Source organism: Cyprinus carpio, chromosome A25, assembly GCF_018340385.1.
Source record: "Cyprinus carpio isolate SPL01 chromosome A25, ASM1834038v1, whole genome shotgun sequence".
Classification (NCBI taxonomy): Eukaryota; Metazoa; Chordata; class Actinopteri; order Cypriniformes; family Cyprinidae; genus Cyprinus; species Cyprinus carpio.
Genome location: NC_056596.1, coordinates 19174280 through 19187412, shown reverse-complemented (window position 1 = coordinate 19187412; position 13133 = coordinate 19174280).

Below are 13133 nucleotides of genomic sequence, written 5' to 3'. Positions count from 1 at the left end.
TTCCAAAGAAGGACGGTTCCCTCCATCCCATCTTGGATCTCAGGGTGTTGAACAAACATTTAAGGAAATACAATTTCAAAATGTTAACACACAGGTATCTCTTAGCTCAATAAATCAAAACGATTGGTTCACATCAATTGATCTGAAAGTTGCTTTCTTCCACATAAGCATTTATTCTCTGCACAGGAAATTCCTTTGTTTCACCTACCAAGGCATGTGTTACGAATTCACGGTCCTCCCGTTCGGTTTGGCTCTAAGCTCACAAATTTTCTGCCTGTGCTCAGAGACTGGACTAGCCCCGTTGAAAATAGCGGGTCTCAGGATTCTGACATATACAGTAGGTGGCCAACCAAAATGGCTTTTACTGCCACATGTACCGCCGCCGCAGGGCCATGGCGTTAACTGCAAGTCAGTCACGTGTTAAAGTTGTTCACGAAACTACCGCCAGGTGGTGCAAAGGGACAGTTTGCAAACTGACTAAAATTGATATTTTGTTTTGTAAACGGGGAGATCAAATAACGAAATAAACCAATATAATATAACATCCTTAAAAATCAGAAAATTTATTTAAAATGAATTTTTATGAAGTTAATTTCAAAACGTGTGATAGTCGTAGGCTGCAGCATCAAAAAAAATTATTTACATAAATGCTTTTAATGCATCTTATGGTTATTAACCTGTCATTATGAAAACCATTAAAACTTCACAATTTCCTTATGTCCAAATTATGAAAGGCTTGAAACTTACATTTAATAATTCACTGATGTATCTTTTAGCAGGCCACACATACTTATTTGTTATCTGACCTTTTTTAAAACATTTATTCCCATATACAGAGCCTATGACATGCCGAAAATTATGTCCCTGAATTAAGAAATTTATCACTTTTTATCGTTCCTTTGTATAAGTTAAAACGTATTTAAATAAGTAAACATTTTTTAAATAATAATAATACTGATAATAATATGGTTTAGCATACAGAGTTTGGGCATGCAAGAAATTGGGGGAATCTGTAAAATGTAAAAAAAATTAAAAATAAATGAATTAAACAACAAAATACAACTTAAGAATTTTGTCATTTAATTAGAAAACAACCCCTGATTCACAACATTCATTTCCAAATGCATAAATCTGGTATAGACCTGTAAGGGCCTCAAACCTAGGCCCTGTAGCTTTCACTGTTATGCTGATGATACTCAGCTCTATATTTCTTCGCGGCCCTGCGAAACATATTAATTTGAAAAAGTAACAGAATGCATAGTCGATATAAAAGACTGGATAACAAGTAATTTCTTATTGCTAAATTCTGAAAAAACAGAGGTGTTAATTATAGGGCCTAAAAGCTCTGCATGTAATGACCTAGAAACGCTGTCTAAGCCTTGATGGCTGGTTTCTGTCGATTCTTCGTCATCAGTTAGGAACCTAGGTGTGCTATTTGATAGCAACCTTTCCTTAGAAAGCTACGTTTCTAGCATTTGTAAAACTGCATTTTTCCATCTCAAAAATATATCTAAATTACGGCCTATGCTCTCAATGTCAAATGCAGAAATGTTAATCCATGCGTTTATGACCTCAAGGTTAGATTATTGTAATGCTCTATTGGGTGGCTGTTCTGCACGCTTAGTAAACAAACTCCAGTTAGTCTAAAATGCAGCAGCTAGAGTTCTTACTAGAACCAGGAAGTATGATCATATTAGCCCGGTCCTGTCAACACTGCACTGGCTCCCTATCAAACATCGTATAGATTTTAAAATCTTGCTTATTACTTATAAAGCCCTGAATGGTTTAGCACCTCAGTATTTGAACGAGCTCTTGTTACATTATAGTCCTCCACGTCCGCTCCGTTCTCCAAAACTCTGGCAATTTGATAATACCTAGAATATCAAAGTCAACTGCGGGCGGCAGATCCTTCTCCTATTTAGCGCCTAAACTCTGGAATAACCTATCTAACATTGTACGGGAGGCAGACACACTCTTGCAGTTTAAATCTAGATTAAAGACCCATCTCTTTAACCTGGTTTACACATAACATACTAATACACTTCTAATATCCAAATCCGTTAAAGGATTTTTAGGCTGCATTAATTAGTTAAACCGGAACCGGGAACACTTCCCATAACACCCGATGTACTTGCTACATCGTTAGAAGAATGGCATCAACGCTCATATTAGTCTGTTTCTCTCTTATTCCGAGGTCACCGTAGCCACCAGATCCAGTCTGTATCCAAGTCAGAGGGTCACTGCAGTCACCCGGATCCAGTATGTATCCAGCCCAGATGGTGGATCAGCACCTAGAAAGGACCTCTACAGCCCTGAAAGACAGCGGAGATCAGGACTAGAGCCCCAGATACAGATCCGCTGTAAAGACCTTGTCTCAGACGACCACCGGACAAGACCACAGGAAACAGATGATTCTTCTGCACAATCTGACTTTGCTGCAGCCTGGAATTGAACTGCTGGTTTCGTCTGGTCAGAGGAGAACTGGCCCCCCGACTGAGCCTGGTTTCTCCCAAGGTTTTTTCTCCATTCTCTCACTGATGGAGTTTTGGTTCTTGCCGCTGTCACCTCTGGCTTGCTTAGTTGGGGACACTTCATTTACAGCGATATTATTGACTCGATTGCAAATTATTGCACAGATACTATTTAAACTGAACTGAGCTGCATGATGACATCACTGAATTCAATGATGAACTGCCTTTAACTGTCATTTTGCATTATTGACACTGTTTTCCTAATTATTGTTGTTCAGTTGCTTTGACGCAATCTTTTTTGTTTAAAGCGCTATATAAATAAAGATGACTTTACTTGACTATTAGCAGCCCTAGGCCGGCAGCTTATCAGTGTCCTCGGCCCGAGTCCGACTGGAGCCTATGTCTCTTTTTTGCTTCCTAATTACACTGCTGTTGCAGCCATTAAAATAGGTCAGTTTTGTTTTAATTGCAAAGTTATATTTCTTATTATTTCATATTTAATCAATTAAATATTTGGAACATTTTTATTTGTTAAATTCAAGTTGTTGTTGTTTTTTAAGTGATGACCAAGCGGATAGCAGAAGACAGTTGAGTTGATGACATTTGATCAATTTAGCATTCTCAAATAATCACGACTTGCTTAAAATAAAATCTGTAGATATTAAACACTTTAAGCATATTACAATGTTAGCTTAAACATTTAACCAAAATAAAAGTGCAGTTAGGTGTATATAAGCGTTTGTGCAGAGAGTGGAAGCTGAAACACGCTTAATGCATGAGGCGCTGGGTTAGGGTTAGTGTTAGAGAGGGTTAGAGTTAGGGGAGTTAGGAATGAATGAAATCCAGAAGCTGAAACATAGTTCAACCTCGGTAAATGCACTGTCCTTCTTATAGTCCTGATGGCCACCTGCTTACTGGACACCACTCTTCGACTTCCAGGGGCCCAAAAATATTTCTCCTAGGTTTGCAGGGTTAGGAACGAATGAGATCCAGAAGCTGAAACATAGTTCAACATCGGTAAATTCACTGTCCTTCTTATACTCCTAATGGCCACCTGTTTTCACCGTTCGAGCAGAGCCCCACAGCCCAGGCCCACAACACCCCCCCGGACAAAGAGAAATCCTTTTAAATTCACCATCCACAGTACAATAGATGTAATGGATAGGGTTAGAGTTTATAGGTTTCAAACTATCAGGGGTAGAATGAGTAGGTTTAGATGTAGTGTGGTTAACTTGGTTAAGTTTAGGTGTAGTATAGTTAGCTTTGTTAGGTTTAGGTGTAGTATAGTTAACTTGGTTAAGTTTAGGTGTAGTATAGTTAACTTGGTTAAGTTTAGGTGTAGTATAGTTAACTTGGGTTAGGGGAATGAAACGTCCAAGGTTCAAACCTAAGGTCTGAACCTGGTTGTGCTCGGTCCATCCGTCCACTGACCACTAAAGACCCATCCAAGCCAGGCCAAGTTCACAAGCACGCATCCCCTCCCATCCCTACATCTGATTGTGGGCACGACCTCCCGATCAAAAGCCTCCCAAGTGACCCAGGGTTAAGCAGCCCAGGGTTAGAGTGATTAGGGTTCTTACCCAGGGTTACGCCACAGTGGTTACCAATGGTTAAGTTTAGGGCCAGGGTGGGTATAGCCACCGGGTTACTAACGGGTAGGTTTAGAGCCAGGGTGTTTATAGCCATAGGAGTTTACTAACTGGTAGGTTTAGGGCCAGGGTTGGTATAGCCGCTGGGGTTACTAACAGGTAGGGTTTAGATTCAGGGTGGGTATAGCCATAGGAATTACTAACGGGTAGGTTTAGGGCCAGGGTTGGTATAGCCGCTGGGGTTACTAACGGTTAGGGTTAGAGTTAGGAACGAATGAGATCCAGAAGCTGAAACATAGTTCAACATCGGTACATGCACTGTCCTTCTTATACTCCTAATGGCCACCTGTTTTCACCGCTCGAGCAGAGCCCCACAGCCCAGGCCCACAACAACCCCCCGGACAAAGAGAAATCCTTTTTAAATTCACTATTTATAATACAATAGATGTAATGGATAGGGTTAGAATATATAGGTTTCAAACTATCAGGGGTAGAATGAGTAGGTTTAGATGCAGTGTGGTTAACTTGGTTAAGTTTAGGTGTAGTATAGTTAGCTTTGTTAGGTTTAGGTGTAGTGATAGTTAACTTGGTTAAGTTTAGGTGTAGTAAGTTAACTTGGTTAAGTTTAGGTGTAGTATAGTTAACTTGGTTAAGTTTTAGGTGTAGTATAGTTAGCTTCGTTAGGTTTAGATGTAGTGTAGTTAACTTGGTTAAGCTGAAAGATCTGTTTACTGGTCCTATTCTTTACCCATCTCAAGTGCACATAATATTTACACGATCCTGCTTTGGGATTCATATTGGTATTAAGACTTTGTATTTTGCTTTGTACTAAAATATCAATAGATTTTTTTTATTTCTTTTATAGGCCGCAATTGGTTTGTGATTCTGTAAATGAGAAGTCTCTTTCAAAAACTCAGTAAAATTTTGTTTAGTAGCCCAATTTAGTTGTGTGCTTTGAGATGAGTAAAAGGTGACCAAAGGTATAATTTTCTCTTCCGTATTTTGAGCTGGCAGTGCAGGTTTCTCGATGTAATCTTTGAATTCTCTTAAGACATTTCTCAGAAACGGTCTCGTATAGCCTCTGTGTTTGAGTGCTTTAAATAAAATTTTGACCGCTTTTTAAAAATTCTTCTTTCTGTGAGCATATACGGTGGAATCTCAACAATTGTGATTTAAGTATCCCTTTGAAAGTGTGTCTCGGGTGGAAACTACTCCTATGTAATAGGCAATGTGTATCCGTCTCCTTAAAGTAGACCTTATAGTCTAGTTGGTTGCTCTGTTGAAATTTAGGTCCTTTATAAGTCACTACATCTAAAAATTGACTCTTTCACTGTCCAACTCAAATTTTATTTTAATAGATCTTTCATGTTGATTCAAGTGCTCAGTAAATTTTATGAAATCCTCTTTCGAGTACGTCCACACTCCCCAGATGTCATCTAAAAATCTGAAATACATAAACGGTTTAAGTGGTGCCGTAGCCAAAGCAGTCTCTTCCCAATGAGCCATGAAAATATTAGCATACGAGGGTGCAAAGCGTTTTCCCATCGCAGTTCCTTTTATTTGTAAGAAGTATTTCGAGTGGAATTCAAAATCGTTTTTAGTCAAGTTGATTTCTAGTAGCTTTAATAAATATTCATCCGGTCGTTTGCTGTCTGGGTATCTGCGCATGCACCCCGTACTGCTTCAAGGCCTGCTTTGGTTTCTATGTTTGTATAGAGACTGTCTATGTCGATCGTGAACAACAGTGAATCAGAAGGGATCCTGAGTTCCTGGGTCTTCTGTATAAAGTCATAGGTATCCTTTAAATAACTGTTATGTTTCTGTGATATACTATTTAGATGATATTCAATAAATTCTGCTATATTATACGTTTTCGCTGTTACAATCGGATACTATCGGTCTCCCTGGTGGTATCTTATCTGGAATACTCCAACCTTTCGAATTTTTATGTATTTTTGGGGAGTAAATAAAATCTTCTAGCTCTAGGTACTCCCGGACCCAACAGGTATTCCTTCTGTTTACTGTTGATAATTTTATTTTCATACATCTCTTCTAGGATCTCTTTAACTTCTATCTGGGTATGTGGATATATAGGCTCCACTAGAGGGCGATAATGTTCAGTATTCTCTAGCTGTCTCATGCCTTCCCAAATATAATCGTTCCTGCTCATAATTACAACCGCGTTGCCTTTATCGGCCGGTTTTACTACTATCTTTTTGGTTCTTTAATGAACTCAGTGCTCTTTCCTTCACTGGTGGTCAGGATGGGGATCTCATTTCTTTCCCAGGTTACATGTTTAACTTTTTTAAATCAGACTTCAAAATTGTACGAGGAGCGTTCACTCACTCTTCTCATATCGCTTGCTCCCCCTTGCTCGCGTATGTCACTCTGTGTTCTACACGTAGCCATTTTTTTTTTTTTTTATCCTTACCGGGAGAGACGGTGGAGGTCGGACCCCGACCTGACTATCCGAGCCGACCACCATGTCGAAGGTTTTTCTTTATCTTTTACCTTTTTTCTTTTTCTCTTCAAAGAAGGCTTCCAACTCGCCTATGCTTGCACACAAGTTTTCTGTCACAGGCCTCTGAGTACACTTCACCCTCTTTGTGTTATCTTTTATTTTTTCGTGGTGCACAGGAACGAACGACAGAATCCCTTCACTACGACGGGACCGCATTTATCATTTCATTGCATGAGACTGCAGACGTAATTCGTGTTCAAACTAATTCACGATTAATTTTTCAGTGCCATCACTGACGATTAACGGCACCTCGATGTATCAACAGGACGTGAATGTTTAAGTGGTTTTACACATTCCAATTGGTTGCTGTGCTGTTGCTTGTTGCATTTTTGGGGGGTTCACAGCTAAGTCCAGGTTTTATTACGATCCTCCTCCACCTATAAAAGTCCTCCCTGTGGAAAGCTCTTCGATGGAAAGCAAAAGTGGCCCTTAAATGTGGTGCTATTCACATTCGTTTCGAAATTGGGTCCTGCTCTCCAAAGGGTTAGATAGATTGTTAGAAAACTTACCCAACGTGCACAAGACATAATCTTGGGTGTGGCAATCGCTTCTCGCCATTCTGTATGTTCTCTGGATCTTCCTTAATGGTGAGCTCAAGACCATACTCTCTGTGCTCGGTTTGGTAATTCCCCAGGCACAAACCAGATCAGCAACTCCCCTGCTCCAATCACGCTATAGTATCAGCCTTTTCATCACACACTGTGTTGCCGCTGAGAATCACTAAAGCACACGTTCCGAACCTGATCAAAAATGGTAATATGATATGTGAACATTTCGCTGGTCCGCTGAACAGGTCTCCGCTGACACGATCCGGCATGATAAGGTTGGAGATTCTACCCACATTAGAGTCCCAATGATGACATATTTTCTTTTGAGGTTTAGACCCAATCGTGGTTCTTTTAGTGGTATGAATATGTTTTACTTGGGTCTGCCCATCGATCTTGGGGTCTCTGTGTGCCCAGGAAGCGCTTGTTTCAAACCACGCGGTCAAATTCTGTCCTCTCCTCCCTCCTTTTCTGACCCGGTTGCTGCCTCATCTTTCTTCCTATCTTTCATCATCCGCGTTCTCCTCTAGATAACCTCGTGCAGCAGCAGAACTGCGGAGCGAGCCTAGTGATTGAACCTTCATTAGAATCTCTCTGAAAATAAGACAGTGAAGACTCCATTCCTGGTGTAGGGAATGTCCGTGCAGGCACCGGCGGTTGATGTACTTGAGCTACTGTGATCACTCTGTTATCTCTTAACAGTTGTTTTTCCTGTGGGGGGCTTACTGTTGTCATGTAACAGTCCTCCCCTCTGGGCAGATGATCTCTCCGTCTTTGATGGCGTTAGCTCCCCTCCGTTGTAGGAGGCGTCGAGCGCTGTGAGTTTGGAGCGTGTGTATTATTTCAACCACTGGGTAGCTCAGGTATCTGCATCGATTCTGTCCTCCAGCAGCAATCTTTGGTATAGTCCCTGCGGGGTGTTCTTTGTTCTAAGGGTGCTCTTGTTGGCCTTAGCAGTGCTGTTGGTATAACTATGGCTGGGGGTTCTAATGGTGGGAATCATCGTTCGACAAACGACCACTTGTTTCTCCTCTAGCCCCATTTGTCTGTGGGATCTTTGTTTCCACACAGAAGGGTCGAGGTCTGTGCGTTCAAACTGTTTCTCTCGCTTGTCTTACTTTCGATAATCGTGATCCTGTACAAAACGTGTGTCAGTGACTGTGCTCGCGCGGAGCTCGTACACTGTTCGTCTCCTTTTGCCAAAAAACCCACCATTTCTCTCTCAGACGGTCATGTGTGGCCAGAAATAGTGCTTCAGGATTTTCCTCAAATACCTCCTCTGTGATCTTATTCCTATAGTTCTTTCTGGCCCAGTTTAACATGCGCTACTTCGAAAGCCCGTTTCGCAATCGTCCAGATCTGTTGTCGCCACTCTTTTCAGTTCTATGATTGTGCTCGATCCTATCCTCTTTCTCATAGTGTTTCCTCTAGAATCACTTGTGTGTTATACATCCAATTTTTTGCATTACCCTCCAACCATTCTGCAGTTTCGTCTTGTTGGGGCTGCTGGTGTCAAGTGTTAAATCAAGGATCTGTTAGTCCTCTTAAAGCCACGTGGGGTATTGTTCGTGACTTAGTGTGATTTTTGTATCTTACCTGTTCATCGTATCTCCTCTGATCCTCCACACACGTTGTGTGAGATCATCACGTCTGGTTTGATCAGCAAGTCTATTGCTACGGTAGTTACTGTTATAATATTCTCTCTGTCTGTACCTCGGTGGTGGTCAACATCGGGTACATGCACTGTCCTTCTTATACTCCTAATGGCCACCTGTTTTCACCGCCGAGCAGAGCCCCACAGCCCAGGCCCACAACAACCCCCCCGGAAAAGAGAAATCCTTTTTAAATTCATTATTTATAATACAATAGATGTAATGGGTAGGTTAGAATATATAGGTTTCAAACGATCAGGGGTAGAATGAGTAGGTTTAGATGTAGTGTGGTTAACTTGGTTAAGTTTAGGTGTAGTATAGTTAGCTTTGTTAGGTTTAGGTTAGTGAAGTTAACTTGGTTTTAGGTGTAGTGAAGTTAACTTGGTTGTTTAGGTGTAGTGAAGTTAACTTGGTTAAGCTTAGGTGTAGCAAAGTTAACTTTGCTTTTCTAGGTGTAGTATAGTTAACTTGGTTAGTTTAGGTGTAGTATAGTTAGCTTCGTTAGGTTTAGGTGTAGTATAGTTAACTTGGTTAAGTTTAGGTGTAGTATAGTTAACTTGGTTAAATTTAGGTGTAGTATAGTTAACTTGTTTAAGTTTAGGTGTAGTATAGTTAACTTGGTTAAAGCTTAGGTGTTGTATAGTTAGCTTTGTTAGGTTTAGGTGTAGTGAAGTTAACTTGGTTAAGTTTAGGTGTAGTATAGTTAGCTTCGTTAGGTTTAGATGTAGTGTAAAAGAGAAAATATAGAAAGAAGAGGAAATATAAAAAATATATAATATATATATAAAGAGAGAGCAATTCAGATTTAGTCAGGCCTTGCCTCTCTCAGACCTCATTGAGGCCCCTTGGGTATAATGTACCCAATTTTTTGATCCAACTTCTCTCTGCCTTGAGTCTATCTTTTAGATCCCAGAGAGAGTTGGCTTGGAGCACCGTGGCTCTGAGAGAGGGAAGACCGTGGGACATGAAGTGTCTTACAATGAATCTAATGCTTTTCTATTTTGTTTATAATGTTATGAGTATGCTGATAAATTCTCTTTCTAAGTTCATTCTTCGCCTGTCCCATCGTATTGTCTCTTGCACTTATTGCAAAAGATCATATATACACAGTTGGCGGTTTCCACTGAAGTATTTGAATCAACCTGAAAGATCTGTTTACTGGTCCTATTCTTTACCCATCTCAAGTGCACATAATATTTACACGATCCTGCTTTGGGATTCATATTGGTATTAAGACTTTGTATTTTGCTTTGTACTAAAATATCCAATAGATTTTTATTTCTTTTATAGGCCGCAATTGGTTTGTGATTCTGTAAATGAGAAGTCTCTTTCAAAAACTCAGTAAAAATTTTGTTTAGTAGCCCAATTTAGTTGTGTGCTTTGAGATGAGTAAAGGTGACCAAAGGTATAATTTTCTCTTCCTCGTATTTTGAGCTGGCAGTGCAGGTTTCTCGATGTAATCTTTGAATTCTCTTAAGACATTTCTCAGAAACGGTCTCGTGATAGCCTCTGTGTTTGAGTGCTTTAAATAAAATTTTGACCGCTTTTAAAAATTCTTCTTTCTGTGAGCATATACGGTGGAATCTCAACAATTGTGATTTAAGTATCCCTTTGAAAGTGTGTCTCGGGTGGAAACTACTCCTATGTAATAGGCAATGTGTATCCGTCTCCTTAAAGTAGACCTTATAGTCTAGTTGGTTGCTCTGTTGAAATTTAGGTCCTTTATAAGTCACTATCTAAAAATTGACTCTTTCACTGTAACTCAAAATTTTATTTTGTGGAGTCTTTCATGTTGATTCAAGTGCTCAGTAAATTTATGAAATCACCTCTTTCGATGCGTCCACACTCCCAGATGTCATCTAAAAATCTGAAATGCAGCGGTTTTAAGTGGTGCAGTAGCCAAAACAGTCTCTCTTCCCAATGAGCCATGAAAATATTAGCATCACGAGGGGGTGCAAAGCGTTTTCCACCATGAGTTCCTTTTATTTGTAAAGAAGTATTTCGAGTGGAATTCAAAATCGTTTTTAAATCAAGTTGATTTCTAGTAGCTTTAATAAATATTCATCCGGTCGTTTGCTGTCTGGGTATCTATGCAGTACTGCTTCAAGGCCTGCTTTTGGTTTCTATGTTTAATAGGACTGTCTATGTCGTCGTGAACAACAGTGAATCAGAAGGGATCCCTGAGTTCCTGGGTCTTCTGTATAAAGTCATAGGTATCCTTTAAATAACTGTTATGTTTCTGTGAGTACTATTTAGATGATATTCAATAAATTCTGCTATATTATACGTTACGGCTGTTGTCGGGATACTATCGGTCTCCCTGGTGGTATCTTATCTGGAATACTCCAACCTTTCTGAATTTTATGTATTTTTGGGGAGTAAATAAAATCTTTCTAGCTCTAGGTACTCCCCGGACCCAACAGATATTCCTTCTGTTTACTGTTGATAATTTTATTTTCATACATCTCTTCTAGGATCCTCTTTAACTTCTATCTGGGTATGTGGATATATAGGCTCCACTAGAGCCGATAATGTTCAGTATTCTCTAGCTGTCTCATGCCTTCCCAAATATAATCGTTCCTGCTCATAATTACAACGCGTTGCCTTTATCGGCGGTTTTACTACTATCTTTTGTTTTCTTTAATAGACTCAGTGCTCTTTCTTCACTGGTGGTCAGATTAGGGATCATTTCTTCCCAGTGTAAAATGTTTAAATGCTTTTTAAATCCAGCTTCCACAATTTTCCGTGATCTGTTGGGGTAGACTGGAGAGGGGAGTCAATCTGAACCACCAGTGAAGCAATTTCTTTCTTTCTTTTTCTTTTCTTTTCAAAGAAGGCTTCCAACTTAAGCCTTCTGTGGTATTTCTGAAGGCCTCTGAGTAATTCACCTCTTTGTGTTTTTTATTTTTACCGGTGCAGGAGCGAAGACAGTCCCTTCAATAAGACTGCCGTTTGATCATCTGTGAGACTGGCTGATGGTGCTAAATTCACTATTAATTTCTCAGTGCCATCACTTTCGGCCTGATGTTCACGAGAAGTTTAAGCGGTTCATCAATGGCAGCATTGCTTTTGCTGTTCCAGCAGTCCAGTGTATCTGATCCTCCTCCACCTCAAAATCCTCCTGGGAGAGCTCTCTTCAATGGAAATCAATGTGTCCCCTTATATATTTGTTCATCTTTTCTAAATGGACCTGTTCATCAAGGTAGATTTTTAGAAAAAGAAAAGTTGACCAGGAGAAATACAAATCTAGTGTGTGGCAATCGGCTTCTAAGCCATTCTGTATGTTCTATGTGAGACTCCTTAATGGTGAGCCCAATACATCTCTGTGCTCGGTTATTAATCCCCAGAGAAAAGATCAGCAACTCAGGCTCCATCGCTATGGTGGCCTTTTCCATCAAGTTGCCCGCGTGTTGGCATTTCGCTCCCGGGGAAACAGTCGATCTGCAGATCTGCATGATTAAAGGTGGAGATTCTACCCACATTAGAGTCCCCAATGATGACATATTTTCTTTTTGAGGTTTAGACTCCAATCTTGGTTCTTTCTAGTGGTATGAATATGTTTACTGGGTCTGCCCATCGATCTTGGGGTCTCTGGTGTCCCAGGGAAGCGCTTGTTCAAACCACGTGCGGTCAAATTCTGTCTCTCTCTCTTTTTTCTGACCGGTTGCCTCATCTTTCTGTCTGATTTCATCCAAGCGCTGCTCCTCTAGAAACCTCGGTGAGAGCAGACTAGCGGAGCGATACTAGTGAGTGAACCTTCATTAGATCCCTCTGAAAATAAGACAGGTGAAGACTCCAATCTGGTGAGGGAATGTCGTGCAGGCACCGGCGGTTGATGTACTTGAGCTACTGTGATCACTCTGTTATCTCTTACAGTGTTTTCCTGTGCTACTGTTTCATTAACAGTCTCCCTCGCAGTGATCTCTCCGTCTTTGATGGCGTTAGCTCCCTCCGTTGTAGGAGGTCAGAGCCCTGTTTTGCTGTGTTTATTTCACCACTGGGTAGCTCAGTGATCTCATCTTCTTCCTCCAGCAGCAATCTTTGGTATAGTCTGCGGGGTGTTCTTTGTTCTAAGGGTGCTTGTGGCCTAGCAGGCGTTGGTACTATGGCTGGGGGTTCTAATGGTGGGAAATCATGTTCATCAAACGACCACTCTCCTCTCGCCCCATTTGTCTGTGGGAGATCTTTGTTCCAACAGAATGGGCGAGGTCTCTTGCTCACTGTTTCCTCTCTATTACTTCTATAATCCGATCCTGTAGGGCTTTGTGTCTCCTTTCCCCACCATTTTTCCTCTGCGGCCAGGTAGCGTAATGACGGTTGTGAACTTTCTCGAAACACTTCCTCTGTGATCTTAT